The sequence below is a fragment of the Miniopterus schreibersii genome (genome assembly GCF_964146895.1).
Source record: "Miniopterus schreibersii genome assembly, chromosome: 1".
Taxonomy (NCBI): Eukaryota; Metazoa; Chordata; class Mammalia; order Chiroptera; family Miniopteridae; genus Miniopterus; species Miniopterus schreibersii.
The window spans coordinates 36,263,503-36,280,802 of NC_138101.1; the positions used below are offsets into that span (position 1 = coordinate 36,263,503).

Consider the following 17,300-nt stretch of genomic DNA (forward strand, 5'->3'; position numbering starts at 1 on the left):
TGGCAAGCCACAGTGACAAGTGACACCAATCTTTTAGAAAACAATCCTCCAAAACCGATCAACGAGTAATAAAAACGTCCTTACCTTTTGACACCACTGTGTAGCAAAATAGTTAAGATCCTGGCATTTGTACTCAGATTAGGAGCAGTCCTGGATGTATACTTTGGGTAAACTAGTCACTGATGTAAACGAGATAATAATGGCAACTACACCACATAGGGCTGCTCTGAAGAATGAGCTTAATAATATGTGTAAAGCTCTCTGCATTGTCATGGGCTCACAGTCAACACTTTAATAGCTTTGTGTTTTTTTAGCTGATATAATAACCTGATCTCGGGCAAAGAGTGCAGTACAGATAATGTGCCTCAGGCTGGCCATAGATTTTACAGGAAGTAAATAACTAATAAATATTTTGTAGTGAACAAAATATATTTGTGGAAGCTATGATGTAATGAAAATCAATATAGTATAATATTATTTTTCTTAATTAGGTGAAAATTGTGCAGGAAAATGAAATGATGGCATGAAAGTATATCAAACCTCTAAGAGCTATTATGTTGGAGTGTTACATTAATTCACATTGTGGGTTAAATTTTAGTTTTCTCAAATTTCAAATTGTTTGTGGTTATTTAATTTTATACTCTGTAGAAAATTAAGAAAAGAATTCAAACAATTCCAATTATGATGCTTATCACAATGATATCACGAATGTAAACATGTAACAAATATATATAACAAAAGAAGCTGAGGAAATTGTTCACTGGTAATTAGCACTGATAATGTTAATTGTTTTATATATTTCTTAACCGTTTGCGGTCGTTTGTCTACTCTCAGCCACCAAAGCTTTTTCACTGTTCTGGTCATATGTCTGCTCTCAGCCACCACAGCAAGGAACCGTACGAATCTTAACTCTATTCATTCATGTATCAGGTCATAATTTCTCTGAAAGCTCTTAATTCCGACCAGTATGACACCCATGTCCAAATTTAATATGACCGCAAAGGGTTAAAATGTCTCATAATGCAATATCTTTTGCATATGTATCTTAATTCATTGCCACTGTCCTAAGATTTGATACTGATTTTCTGATGAAGTCAGGCTAAAACTCTGCAGATTTTTTTTTTTTTTTTTGCAAAAACTGGGAAAGGGAGAAAAAGCATAATGATTATATATGAGGTTCCCAAACTCTCTTCTTTATTTCCCATACTTCTGACACAAAGGCATAAAATTATTCCACCCACAGGAGAGAAGGCGATGCAAAATGGTTAGAAAGACCTTCCTATTTTATTATTTTAAGCGTGCTTTTGAATAACTCTGTGGGGAATGCCACATCTACGGCACATGCTGGGATTTATGTGCACAATCCCATCACTAGTCCCAAGCTGTCGTCCAGGCATATCGGGATATAGTTACATGCGATCATTTTTAACACTTTCTTTTTCAGTTCTCTGCTTCCTTCTCACTATTGAGCCTTTTGCCCCTCCCTGACGATTATAGGTGTCTACCTGTTACCTCCTAGGGCCCTTTTCCAAAACTGTACTATCTAAGCAACAGTCCCTGGTCCATGGGTTCTGAAGCATCAGATCTCTCAGTGCCTCCCAATCAAGTTCCAAGCCTGGCACTCTCACATCTTGATGGTGAGTAATAAGAAATCTTTATCCTGGCCTCTTCCCCGGTTCCTGATACAGATCTCCTATAAGCCTTGCAAACAGGGTGCTAGGAGAACCTTTTGTTCTGTCATTTAGTCTTTGACCCTAGTTCCTGACACAAAGCTCCTAAATCTCTTGGCATTCCCTGGTTGGTAAGACTGTCTTTGTTCTAAGGAGGCAACTCTTGGTGGCTCCCTGATCCGTCATAACTTGGCCGAGTCATCACAAAGACCAAGTTATGATTAGAAGCTTGGAATTTTCACCCTCACCCCTCATTCTCCAGAGGAGAAAGAAGGGCTGGAAAGAGAGTAACTGATCAATGATGCCTGCATGATGAAAACCTGGAAAGTAAGGGATTCGGAGCTTTTCTGGGTTGGTGAACTCATGCATTCCTCAACTCCAAGGAACAGAGAGTTCCCACACTGGGGAGCGCCGCGGACTCTGCCTACACATCCCCTGGTCCGGCCACTCATCCGTGACCTTTATTATATCACTTACTATACAATAAATGGTCAACCTAGGAGTGGGATTCCCAGAGTTCTATGAGCAAATGACTGAATTCAAAGAGGGGGAGGGTCGAGGGAGAACTCCAATGTGTAATGTGAAAAATGATATAAATGGAGCTCCTTAAAATAGAGGCAGCTACCATCCCAGAACGGCCTTGCACATCTGATGCCTCAGCCTTTGCAATGTTAAAATTGGGCAAAATAACCTTTGGCCTGGGCTTAAAGAATCACTGTACCCTAAACAACTGTTTGCAAAGATAATAAGAATGCCCACTAAGGGACTGGAAATTAGAGGCATTCTTTAGAATTAACATCACTATATTAGTTTATCTGTATCTACAGAAATCCCTTCCTTCTATTCATGTAATTAGTCCCCTTTCCTTTCTCATAAATACCTCTAGCCTTCACTCCCTAATGGGAACACGACTTGGGGTTCTGGCTGAATAGTGTTTCTGGAATAAAAGTTTGTTGCCTCTCACTTTAGCTGTCTATTTTTAAATTAACAGTAACCATGTGGGACAGAAAATTGTAGGTAACCAAGGGAGCTACTACTTGCAATTGGTATCTGAAGTAGGGAGCAGCCATCTGGGGTGAGGCCTGAAACCTATGGTGCAAACTCCAGTTAGTGTCAGAACTGAATTGAATTTTGGGAAACCCAGGTGAAGTTACAGAGAATTACCTGGTGTGGATAAAAAGACAAAAAACAAACACGTATCAGGCATCAGAAGTGTCGCGTGTTTGGCAGTAATGTGACAATAAACTAAAAGCACATAGGAGGAGTATGTCTGTCCAACACGTTTGCTTTTCCCTGGTTTCCTGTTTCAAGACTGAAATGTTCTCTTATGATTTTCACCTTAGAGCTGAGAATCCTGGGACTCGGCGAAGGAAACAGCTGTCCCTGGACGGCAGGGCCGCGGCGCTGCGGAGGCGAGGTGGGGCAGCAGGCACCGCCTGGCACTGCCCTGGCAGCCCAGTTTCTCCTTCCACACCTCCCAGCTTCCTGCATCCCCGCAGGCCCTCGGCCTCTCCTTTTCCTCCCCTTGAAGAAAGAACATTTCTTTCTTCCTTCCTTAATAGATTATTACCAGGTTTGCCTGGCCAGTGTGGCTCAGTGGTTGAGCATCGACCTAGGAGATCCCGGTTCAATTCCCGGTCAGGGCACATGCCCAGGTTGCTGGTTTGATCCCCAGCAGGAGGCGTGCAAGAGGCAGCCAATCAATGACTCTCTCATCGTTGATGTTTCTCTCTCTCTCCCTCTCTCTCTGAAATCAATAAAGATATATTAAAAAAATAGTTTATAGCAGGTTAAAAAAAATTTAATAAATTAATTCACAATAAATTACATACATATTTTAAAATGCCTTTATGTAAGTCTAGCCCTTACTGTAACAAAATTTACCAAATATTGTTTGAAAGTATTAAAAGATGAAGGCCATAAAAGTACTCAACGATGCAAAGTCTGCTATTAATTATATTCATATGTAAAATAGAGATTAAATAAGAGAAGTGACTGAGATACATTTTAAGTAAATTATACATATTTCAAGTTCTAAAATAAAATAAAAACCCCACAAAACTACAAATCTAAGTGTTCCATGTGCATATATTCCTTTGTCTTAAGTACAACATCACACACACAAAAACAACAAAAAACTAATTCACTTTAACTTTGGAATCAAGAACTGTCTTATTTCTTTCTCTAAAGACAGGTAGGAGGACCTAACAACAGCAAACTGAACGAAAGCAGAAAGAGAACTTGAGGTGAGTTATCTTTAGATTGCACTTGACTTGGTTTATATTCCAAACTATACTTTACTGATGACTCACTGTTCTCTTTTAATCAATTTAATGGACCAGAGATCATAACAATACAGGCTCTTCTTCCATGAATACCATAGGTAAAGGCATTGATACAATTAGCGTATATTGTTGAACATGGTAGATTCAGTTTGCTTACTCTAGTATATATTTGGGAAATCAAAATAAATGTCACCAAATATTTACCACCTTTTGGGAACTGTGCAGTTATAGACATAATCATTCTCATTATTAGCAAACATGCACTGAGAATCTAGGTGCTAATTAGCTTTAAGAATAAGAAATTAATTTAAAAAACAGTGTTCTACTCACATTATACAATGCTTCTAAACCTGTATACAGATTAGAGTCAACCAGGGAGATTAAAACAACAACAAACAAATAAAAACAAAACACACACACAAAGAAAAACCAAGGCCCTGGTCTCACCCCAGAACAATAAATCAGAACATCTCGGTTGTGGGACCCGAGTATCATTTTTCAAAATCTGTTAGTTGATCCTAAATTTTCTCGAGGTTGAGAACCACTGATCCAATGGGTACTCAACAAATACTTGGAGTGAGGTGTCTTACAATAATCTTAGAAGAACTGACTTAATCAGTAAATGGGAAAGGTTTATAATTAGCATATCAATAGTCTGCATGTTAATAAAACTTCTAAAGTTCCTATAGGTGTTTAAAACAATTTGCTTTCTGGTAAGTACTTGAAATAATTCTCCTACGATTTGTTTACAATGTTACTTTATCTACAAATGAAGACTGGTTTAGTAATTATAAATTTCATCCTAGCCTCTATCTTTTTAAACCACAAGATTTTTTCTCTAACATTTATCTCTACTGGTTTCTTTTCATTGCAAGTTTAATGTTAAATGGCAGAATTTTTGTTCTCCTGTATTTCACTACTAGATACTTGTATTATCTGGGAATCATAATATCTCAAACAAAATAACAAAACTGGAAAATTATCTTTATTCTGTGTCTCTCTTTTGCCCTTCTGAGTTACTGAACCACAGACTCACGATATAAGGTTGTGTCAAAGCAAAGCTTAGTTTTGCCACAGACGGGTCAGGAGAGCTTCAAGAAGTGGTGAACATTTTGACATACAAGGTTTTCTCTTTAAACTGTTACTGAGCTACAGTAAACCAGAACTATATATATTGTCTCCCCAAAATGTATACACACACTTTGAACAATTCTAAAGGCAGTGTTTAAAATACATTTCATTTTCTAAATTGAGCTGTCAGCTGTTAAAGTGTGTGTACATTTTGGGAGGACGCCCTGCAGGTACACATGTGTTTATTACATTTGTATACGGCAGAGCTCATGCTGTCAGTGAAGCAGGGAGAAATGGGGATGCGGCTGGGGCGGGCCGCGCAGAGGCCAAGGAGGCCTTGCAGACCCCTCGGCAGGCAGGGAGCTGGACGTGCCGGGCGCCTTCATGCCTCCAGCCTGCCTCATACACACCAGCAGCCGCCTGTAAACTTCACCCTCGCCCTCCAGGTCCGGCTGAAATTCGCCATCTCTGCAACAATTTCCGTACTCACTGAGGCAAAGATAACCATATCCTTTACTTTATTCTTTCACCAACTTGTTTAAAATACAACATTAATTGTGTTACATTAAAATTATCTGGTTGCATGACTATCTCACTCTTAGACTGTCCACGTTAAATAACCAAAAACCGTATCAAAGAGTCAGATTCCACCACAAAAGCAAACTCTACAGCTCACCAAGGTCAGAAAAATCTACTTTAATGAGCCCCTGACAAAAGAGGGGTTACATGATCCACAAGTAGTTTTGCAAAAAGCAGCTCCAGTGTGGTATTTGGAGCAGGAAAATTAGATTGTTTCACCTTTATATACATTATTTAATTTTTTATTATTCAAATTTAAATAATTAAATGTCAGTACTATATTAGTATATACACTTATGTGTTTACATATGTACATATGTATTTATACATAGATGTATAAATATATATACATGGGTGTATATATATACACATATACATATACATATATGTGTGTGTATATATATATATATTTACAGTTTTGTTAAGTTATTTGATAAATCAAAATCCTTCTTAAACAATTTCTATTCTCTAATATCAAAATCACATTGTTTCATAAATGAGTAACATTCAAAGTGATACTGATTTGAAATAGTTACTCACCTGATCACTTAATAAAAGGAATTCACAGTATTATGACTGCACTCCTTAAAGTGCTTTCTCCTCTTTTTAATTAAGAAAAAATATTGAACACTAAGTTTATAAAAATATGTACTACTATTTGATAAAATGTATGAAATAACAGACTGAATATACCGATGGACAATGGTTAAACCAAATAAAAATATAAAACTCTGACCCCAAATCTGCAGCAACCAGTCCAGGTAGCCAAACCACAACTTCTACAGCAATCAACCAGACAATCAGGACTTTATAAAGAACTGCCAGCTTCCTTAATTTTTGTCCCCACTTCCAACTTAGGACCAGCTGGAGGAAGCCAAATATGCTCCCCTAGCCAACAGCATAGCGCGTCCCACTTCTAGCGAGCCCGCCTCCAGCTTCCCTTGTCAATAATCTCCAATCAGGGTAAACCTGAAGACGTTGCTTTTCTTTTTTTCATTAAAAAGCTTACACACTCCGCCGCCTGCCTTTGGGTCCCCACCAAATGCAACTCATGGTGGCTGATCCCCTTGCTCCTAATAAACAGCCTTTGCTTGTTCTCATTCGGGTACTTCTTGTCTATTTCCACGGAAGAGATCATCTTTACCAGCTCAATAGAGAGAAATTACAGAGGTTCTCCTTTGCAATCACCCACCATCCTAGTTCTGTTCTGGCCCAACAATATGTTGATACACAAAACACTGAATGATGCGTTTGTGTTGCAGGATGACACCTTTACTGAACTAACACGTTACCTCAGTTTCTAGAAGCTTAAAGTTGCTCTGAGCGCCTCCCAGGGGACTTCCTTTGGCAGTCACCTCACAGCTGAACCAGGCCTGTCTCTAAGTCCTCTTAGAGAAGTGTCTGTCATGCTAACCTGCCCGTGCTTAGTATTTTAGGTTTCAATTTATTTTGAGAGAAGTAGAAAGGAAAAAAAGTTAGGGCAGATAAAGTTGCAAAAAAGTCATGCTAATTTTGCCAGCTTAAAAAATAAATTCTTATTTGAAGCACAACTCTGATAGGAGCACTCATGTCTTAAACAAAGAGTAATATTAATTAAAAACATGAGTGACTCAAAAAAGGAGATTAGTCAAAAAAAAAAAAAAAAAGCCAAATATTTAAGTTCTGATTTATTTAGCTCTCTTCATTATGGCTGTTGCATATTTTTCTAAAGTTGAATCATACCTATCAAAATTATACTTATAAGGCAGAGGAACAAGAAGGACTAATGTTTCAATTTAATTACTTCACTCTCAAAAAATTAAAGTAATTGTGGAAGTATACTGAAATTATCAAAACACAGGAATGTGTGTATCTTGTGAGAAAATATTATGGGAATTGAATGATGAGACTCTTTAAAAGGAGGTTATTCATTTTCACGTCAAACTTCAAATTCCATGTAAGGACATTTTTTTTTCTATTCATATTGGTCAGTAGGATTAAAATCATACAGTATGATAATTGTCATGTATTTAAAATTAAGTGTAATGATAACAAATGTTAACTTTTAATATATTACACTTGTATATAACATAACAGTGATTAATTATGATTACAATTGCTTTATATAAGACAATGGTGTATAAATGTATGTGTGTAAGTGTATAATGGTGTATAAATATGTATGTGTAAGTACAAAAGTATTCATATAAAATATTTGTAATTGTGACCATATGTGATTTCCCAAGAGGAGTTCACCTGGCTAAACATCAAAATATGTTTTTATACTATAATATTTAAATGGATACGATCTTGGTACAAATTAGATTAAAAGAATAGATTTGATATCCCAGGGACTATATAGATATGCAAACATAAAATAATATCTATATAAACACTATTTAGTATGCCAAAGGTGAAGACCTACAACAAGTTGAGGAGAGGGTGATAAACAGTGCTGCTACATACATAAGCCTGTAGAAAACATCAGTTTAGAGACCTAAAAATAACATTTTTCATATCCCATGCAAAATAAATATTATTATAAAGCAAACAAAGCTTGCCAATTTTAATGATATACGTTTACTATAGGAAAAGCTAAGATCCTAGTAGCCTAAATGGTAAAGAGCATGCACATGTAATTTATAAAACAGGTAATAAAAATAGCAAATAACAACTCTACTTATTATATATATTAATGAAACTATTAAATTTCAAAAATAAAAGAACAATTAAAAATATAGAACTCTTTTTCCCCTATTACATTAGCAGAAAGTGACTACCTTGTGAACCACCAGTCCATTCCATGCACTGTTGTAGGGCATGGTAATTGGTACAAAGATTTAGGAGGGCCATTGCCATTACGTATCATCAGTCTTTAAAATATTAATACTCATTTACCCTTACTCTGAATTATACAAATGTGTTCTAAGGACATTAAAAATAGAAATCCCTCTCCCAGAAAATAATAGAAATAAAACAAAATAAAACAAAAGGGAAAGCATATAGGAAAGTTTAAATATTAGAATAACAAATAGGTATTAAATGTTTGCTTTTAAAACATTTTCAATTACACAGGGAATGTCTATTATAGTGTTAAATAAAAAAAACTACAAATTATGAACTCAATTATGTATAGAAAAATTTCTTAAATAAATGGCAAAATACAGTGATTGCTTCTGGAGGAAAACTATTACTGATTTTTCTTTCTACATTTTGTCTTGTGTGTCCTATATAATCTTTTTTTATATGCATATGTCTTTATTGATTTCAGAGAGGGGCAGGATGAGGGAGAGAGAGAAACATCAATGATGACAGTCATCCATCAGCTGCCTCCCACACGCCCCCTACTGGGGATGGACCAAGCCTGCAACCCAGGCATGTGTCCTGACCAGGAATTGAACTGTGACATCTCGGTTCATGGGTCGATGTCCAACCATTGAGCCACGCTGGCCTGGCCTATATAATCTTTAACTAGAAAATTAAGAAATGCATACATAAATATAATAGCAGCTAGTAGAAATTGGCACAATCATTGTAACCATGCCAACTATGCAACATGCGATATATAAATGGACTGTAATGTGGAGGAAGGCAGTCAACAAGATGTCTTAGAAAAGTAAAAAAACAAAACACAGTAAGTGCGTATAAGGAAATGGGCATTAATCTAACCTCCAAAGATATGTTGGAACACAGCTGAAACCACCCAGCATTTTGAATATTTGAGGTCTAAGGAGATGCAATGCAAGGGTGGTCAGATGGAAGCAATATCGGTGGTGACTGTCACTTCAGGGCATATGATGTACTGAGATGGATCCCTTGGACACTTCCAAGCTGGATTTAAGAGCTCTCTTAGAGTGGTGGGAATTCAAAGGGCTGGAGACACAGGAACAGGATCTAGTCACCCTTGCTCTGGGAACTGATGGGAATAAATAAGTCAAACTTCCCATGTTCCAACCATATATGTAAGATATACAGAAGGGCTTTGCATTTCAATTTATTGGATGGAGATTTAGAAGCCTGGAGGCTTGAGCAGAAAGACACTGGGTTGAAATTGAGATGCTAATCTATTAGAAACATTTCTTTCCAGGTTCACACAAATTTTAAAACAGGGTGCAAATCATGAACAAATGTGACTTTTAGCTGGTGTTTAATAATCATTTGGAACTTCTAGTGCTCGTTTGCTTCATTTCTCAGCAATGGGCACACTCCTAGACATGGCTCAGGAAACTAGCTGGCTGTTTTGCTGAATAGAGTCCTACCCTTTGGCCTAGGGCGGTGCTATTGACTCTCCCTGGAGCCGGTATCGAGTTCCTGTGAGAGCCTGTGCTACTGTGGTCTCTTAGAGACGTGGTAGGGTTCCCAGAAACCTAGCGGAGGCTTCCCGCAGAGGCCAGCATCCCCTGGCCTGCTGCTCTGCCTTTCAGGTGGGGATCACATTCTCAGAGAACTGAGGCTGCACAGAAAAAATGCACTTTTCTCTTGTTCTTACTCTTCTGACCTGCCCTGTGATTAACACTTGAAATCTGAGTCTCCAGATTCTTTGCTCAAATCATTTTCAGTTTTGCAAATCAATGATATTAACTTGTTTCCATTACCTGAGAGTTTTTCCTTCCAAACATTTGCTTCAGTGTAACTTCCTGAGTGTTTGATCTGCGAGAAGCCACAGGTGGGATATTCAATAATGTTGAGTAATTTAGCCAGTAACCCTCTTGAGTTCAGTTTCCTAGGACGATTTACTTCCCACGGTGGGTAATTAGTTGCTGCGATGCTCCTAGTCTTTCTGGCACTACTCTGCCCTGATCCCCATTTGTCAGTTATTAATAAATTACGAACTGCTCACTAATTATCTTTGATTCAGAACCTTTGAAGAAAAAAGCACACAATCATGAGAAAATAGAAGGGATAACAACTCTTAGAGAATAAATCAATACACACACCTGGATTTATTACAGTCTTATAAAATCACATCTATTGCTAATTCATAAACCACTGAGATTTGCTTTTGATGAGCTCTTTTCTAAAATCAGTGATTGCATATGTGATTATAAATGTTTGTCTATAATTATTTTAAAATAAAATAGTATTAGATCAAAATATGTTCATGTAGTACTTTTAATCAAAACTTATCAGGTTCTGAAACTAAATAACCACAGTTATATTGGAGATGCCAAATATCCATGATGCCCCTAACTTGAAGGGAATCAGGAGAGAAATACAAATACGATGACATATATTGTTACTTATAAAAATTAATGCCACTTGAGATCACCAGAAGCATCATCACACTGTCATTAGCATGTCCCAATGTCAAATAAATAATATAAACTAGTGAAGATTTCTTAACTCCTATGTAATACGTCTCTGAAATCATTCCATTTATTTTGTGATGATACCAAAATTTTCATTTTTCAAGAAGAAGGCACGTTCACAGGTTAGGTATTCTATTAATTTATGAACTATTCATTCAGTTAGGTCACTTGGGAGAGCCACAGAAGCCTTCACCCTCTAAATACTTACTGGTGTCGGAAAAGAGAAGATAGGTATTCAATGGCCTATTGAACTTGTGGTTGAAAGTGTTAAATTCCATGGGCAACAGCGATGTGCTGTTCGAGACTGCAGCTGCGGGAGAGAATGCCTTGGCCAAGGAGCCGAGGAAGGTCTGTGGCAGGAAGAACGGCTGGGGTGGGTTTTGGCTCACGGGCAGGGGTGAGTGTTGGAAGTCGAAAGGGAGGCACCGAGTGAGACCCTCTTTCCTCACCCTCAGTCCCCGTGCACCAGAAGAGACTGACCCTATCCCGGGTCAAGCGCGAGTCTCACTGTGCGGGCCCTGCAGCGTGACTCCTGTGCTCTGCCTGCGTAGGCCCCGGGCTGCTGACTGCACCCTGGCGCCTGCGCCGGCCGAGCGGAGTGACGGGCGAGGGCTCTGCAGCAGGAGGGGTTCAGCACAGTGACCACCCCCCTTCGGAGAGCCAGCACTCTGCTCCTCTGCTATCTCATGGGCCACCTCTTCTCAGTCGCCCCTGCTGGATCTTTCTCCCTCACTTTTCCTCTCAATATCAGAGTGCCCCAGGTCCCACCCAAAGAGCCTCATTTTGATTAGTGGCATCAATACCGTATTTATGCCAGAGCATTACTGAACGATGTGTCTCCCATGGCACAGCAGATATTATTTTACCACCTAAATCTATACGTGCCTGTCTTTCAGATATTTTTTTAAATCTCTGGAATTTTTCAGCTATATGATATATAATTCTCTTTTGGATTAAGCCATTTAAATTTGGCATCTGTCATATGCAACCAAAGCAGTTCAGGTCAAAAACATATAGTGATAATGCTGGAAAAGCATATTTTCAAGAGTCTTGAATTCCAGCTTCACTATTCCATTCATATGGTCATTGGATGTGAACTGGAAACCTATCCTTTAATCTGAGTTCAAGATGATCATATACCTATCAGGGAGACATATATAAAATAATGACCTAAAATTACTTCAATGGGGAAAAAAGTTTTGAGGGAAAGCAAAAGTGAAATTAACTAGGTTTCACAAAATCAGGAATGGTCATGGAGTTGGTGTGTGATTCTAGAATAAATATAATTCACCAGGTATAATTTTTATGTGTAAGGACAGAGGGAGAATCCACTAAAACCCAATGTATTTCTTTCTTACTTTAGTGTCAAGATATCATTGATATTAATTTCTAAGAGGTATTTTATTCATATTACTGATCAGTTTAGAAAATTTTTAAACATTAATACCAATATTTTTAGCTGCAGAGAATCAGCGACTTTGCACACAAGAATTCAGTTTCACCGAAATTGAGTAGCTGAATAATTATAAGCCATTCATTGGGAAGCTTTTGATGAAGAGATGACCCTAAAGCCAGAGTTGGCTTCAAGCCCCAGGCCCTCACTAACTGTACACAATAATTTATGTTCTAGACATTTTCCCAGAGGGAACAGAAGCCCACAGATAAAAATACCTCCCATCTTGGATCTTATATTCTAGTAGGGTCCACAGACAAAAAGTCAACATAAGAAAAATGTATGATACATGATGGCAATTGCTCTCATAGTATATAATGTAACAAGTGTCATAAAGAGACAAATCCGGCGGGGGAGGTCTGTGTGCAGCGGAAGGACTCGGGGGTCATCGTTTTAGTCAGTTCAATTGAGAGGCTGCGACTGAGGCCGAAAGAGGAAGCCGCGTGGTTCTCTGGGGCAAGGAAGGGTCAGGCAGCGAGAAGATCCAGAGCAAAGGCCTTCGGAATGGACTATTTTTACTGTGCTCAAGAAACAGCAAGAAGATGCTTCTATCAAATATAAACTGGAGACAGAACTAATACTTAGGCATATGTTGTCAGTTATTACATGCAAACCCCCTGAAACAGTGCCGCCCGTAGTAGGTATGTAATTCATGCTAGAGGATATTATACTAATTTTCATCAATATTATTGTGTTACTTCCATTAGACAAAGGGGCTTCTCTGGCGGTTTTAGAATACTTCATACTCTTTAAAAAGTATTCACTTAAGAAGCTATCATGCTTTAATATCAAAGGTAGGCAGAACTCTGGCACTTGTGTGAATTAAATACTTGCATTCAAAACGCCTGCCTAATTATTTTATTTGGCTCCAAATGAACTTGGAGAAACGTTTCTAAGTCTAGTGAATTTTTCCATCAAGCCACAGAGCAGTGGCCAGCATATAATAAGAACTCATATATTTCTTGAATTAACAAACCGGACTCCCATTTTAGTCCAAGGAAAAAAGTTACAATGAAAGGAGTGATTCTAATATAAACTCTTCTTTTTATCCATAGCAGCTGTAACTCTGTTTATAAAATCCTGTTCATCTGTCAGGCTACTAAACAAAAGTGGAGACTGTGCGAGAACAAGACACTGCCGTCTTCCGCCACACGACGGGGACCGAGCGTGGTGTTGGGTGTGCAGTAGATGCTTAATGTTTGTGACAAGACTGTAGTTTACGACCTGTTACACATTTCCAATTTTAAAACTGGAAAACAGCTTTACCTTTCTTGTGCTTATATGCAAAAACATGTGTAAATATGTGTGGCTTGTATGTGTGTAAAGTATGTGTGTCTTTAACTACTGAGTGTACATGTGGAATTAATTGAAATAGAAAAGCAAAGCCCAGATTTTTTCTTAACATTTAAATAAATTTGTGAATGTGTAATAAATGAGGGGTCAGAAACAAGGTATTCAAAATGTATTCTTTAATCCCACACTGTCTATGGTGAGTCAAGTTCAAAGAATAAAGTTTCTGTCCACTGAAAGGTTTTTCCTTTGTATTTTCTCCACCACTAACTCCTGTTAATTCAAGCTTTACATCCAAGAAGTGTCCAGTAATCAATTTTCAGAATGAAGCCCCATGTGCAAAATGGGGACTCAGAGAAAAAATGTCAACTGAATAATATGAGTGATCATCTTCAAAGGAAAAGAAAAAGAGGGGAAGGGCACAGGAACAGGCTTTTTAAACGTGAACTGGAAGACTGTGAAATCGCCAGTGTCTGGTAAAAGATTCATTGATTAAACAGTTTGTATCTATAAAATAGTATGTAAAGGAGGAAAAGGCACAACATTAGGATATAATAAGAAAGTTATCAATGTGCAGTGTCACTGCCGATTAAAGAGAAAGATTAAAAAACAATTACAACATGCTGTGCATATCAGGAGGTTCCGTTCATACCGTCCCGGAGTAATTAGCTCATAGCTGGCTGAGGGCACGTCAACTGTTCGGCTGTCCCATGAAAACACCATTTAAAATTAATAAGAAGGAAAGTGAAAAGGAGACTGAACCCTGCACACAATGCTCTATGGAGTGATTTTCAACCTTTTTCATCTCATGCTACACATAAACTAATTACTAAAATTGCAGCGCACCAAAAAATATATATTCTTTGCCATTCTGACAAAAAATGGATATAATTATGATTCCTTCACACCAGGTGCTTATCGCTGTGTTGGCTGTTGTCATTTTTTATTTGACAATCTAAGGGCAAAGAGGCCGGGCTCCTTACTCAATAGCGAGGTATTGCATGTTTTGAAATTTCTTGCGGCACACCAGCTGAAAATCACTGTTCTAAGAAATACTTAGCACCTTTAAACTAAAGATTACACAAGTTCTAAAATTGATAGAATCCTAAGATGTTAGAATTCTTTACTATTTTTTAAATAAGACTTTTTCCTTTCCAAGAATGATGCTTGTCTATATTATTTAAAACCCATATCTAGGTAGGACAACTCCAAAATATTTCTGCATAATCCATTTTATCCTAAAAAGATTTAAAGTCTCTGTATTTGATTTACTTTCATATTTCAGTGTATTTTAGAATAAGAGAATTTATTTTTTTCTTCGAAATAGATTAGTGCCATAGTATTCAGTGTGTTATAGTCCTCAATGTTTTCTTTAGTCTGAATAAATACAAATTGCCAGTGAATATAGATCTTCAAGATATATTTTTCTCCTGGGCCCAAATGATGATATAAATTGTCAATAAATATTACATATAAGTGATATTCAATCATTTTTGCAATATATCAAAATTGATTTATCTATCTCACCACTGAAGAGCCAAATTGCTTGCAGTTAAAAGATATTTTACCTAGGAGCAAACATCTGATTTATAAAATATTCAAAAGATTAAAAGTGATAAAAGATAGTGAGTTCTAAGTGAGAGAAATGTCCAAATATTGCCATGTTTTGTGTGTGTTTATCCATCATATTTTGGGACATAGAGGAGGGAGAAACGTAAAAAATTCAATATCCTTAGACATTCCTAGAACAGGCTTTTTTCCATAATTTGCTAGTGTTCAAAGATAATTTCTCAAAGTTGTATTAGGTTTTGGAAACATTTCCTTCGTTTAGTTTTTCCTTTTTTTTGAAAACTCTTTACCGAGTTGACTCAGGATACTACAATACCACAATACTAAGATTTTCTTAGTCCAGGCACAAAATGTGAAGGTCATTGTCTTGAATGAAAAGGTAGAAGTCCTTCAAGAATAAGTATACTTATATAATACAATCAAAACAACTTGTCTAGGAAAAGTAAAATACAGTGACCAGATGCTTCTACTGTATGACAAATGCCCCCTGAAAGTCAAGAATATGCATTCAACAAAGTGAATAAAACTTTTATTTAAAAAATTTGCTGGTAGAAAAATATAAATCTCAGACTGTCTTTTGGTAAACTTTGTTTTCCTTTAATCTGCAAATTTCTGGTTTCAGCATCGTAGGCTGAAAAAATTAGTATGAATCAATAAAATTCACAAGGTGTTGTTATTTTTAAAAAGTAACATACACCTATAAGACAATGCATCTAAAATTTATCTTACCACATCTTGGATTTAGTTATGCTGAAAATTTAGATTTGTGTCTTGGGTGGAGGTGTGATTCCAGTATAACTGAGTAATTACACTAAAATTTAGTTAAATGCAGGAAATTCAGGTACATATGGAATTTATGTGTGCAAGTGTGCTAAGCTGTATTATCCTTCAGTTACCAAATAAGGGGTAGGTTGGACTTTCTTTCAAAAAAATTTGCCTAATGCTACAAATGTAACAAAATGAATTGTTTTTAAGTCAATTTTATGTATATATTGGGGAAGAAATTTTTTTTAGAACAATGGCTTATTCACATATAGATATAAATAATCCATAGCTGTGTTTCAACAAATTCACGTTAACAATACTTGGGTTAAATAAATACAGTGTGCTAAGTTTACAATAAAGTGCTTTTTTATATTTGATTTGTCTTTTAATAAACACACAAATTTACTGGATTCTAGACCTTAGTTCATTCCTCCATTCTTATTCATTTCTCCTAAGTACGGGTCCAGCAAATAAAATACTCTTATGATTCCAATTCCCTAAATATAAGTAACGCTTCTGGGTTTATTGGAAAGGAAGAAACAACTCACACTTCAGTCAGAAGTAAAGAAATTATATTCCACACCAGCTCTACAACTGTATCATAGTCTACCTACCCTTATGGGGTAGAAAAAACACAGTATCACAAGGCAGTTTTCTTAGTAGTTACAATTCATTCAACATAATTATCTTATTTGATCAAAATCTGAGCAAAGTTTTTATGACAAGACTGGTGGAATTAGTTTATCTTCCAGAAATCTGGGACAAAGGGAGAGAATTCTCCCCAGGTGACTTTAGAGAGAAGAGATCAGTGGGCACTAGATAACAGCTTTCTGGCTAGAAAATGCTACTTGCCCTCAACACAACACAAACAGCTTCCCAGAGATTTTCTAAAAATGTACTGCTGTTATTTTAACATTAAAAGTAACAATGGATTTCTACATATATTCTTAAGAAAACCTTGAACACTCTTAAATGACAAGGACCAGAAGAAAGGGAATTTTCAGATACAAAGAGAAAGGATGTTCAAAGGAAGTAACAATGTTTCACAAAAGTAATTTTAACTACTGTAATTTATGGATAAAGAAATAAATCTTTTCAGAATACAACATGTAGCTTATTGAAAATGCCTAATTCTGTATATTTATAACTTGAGTAGGTGCTGAAAATCAAAAGTAAATGAATAGAACAGTAAAAAAAGTCAATATGAATACTGATTTCCTGACTTTTTGGGGGGACTTTACAGTACATTTCACATATTTGTCCAGGTTTAAATATTTCCATAAGGACTTTCATCAAGTTTTCTATAATAGTCTAACACCAGAACATTTTC

General features: G+C 36.8%; 1 protein-coding gene across 8 annotated transcripts in view; it reads right to left on the reverse strand.

The window, feature by feature from the left end:
* EPHA5 (EPH receptor A5) overlaps window positions 1-17,300 on the reverse strand; it is a 292,548-nt gene that overhangs the window by 51,147 nt on the left and 224,101 nt on the right. The window lies entirely within an intron of this gene.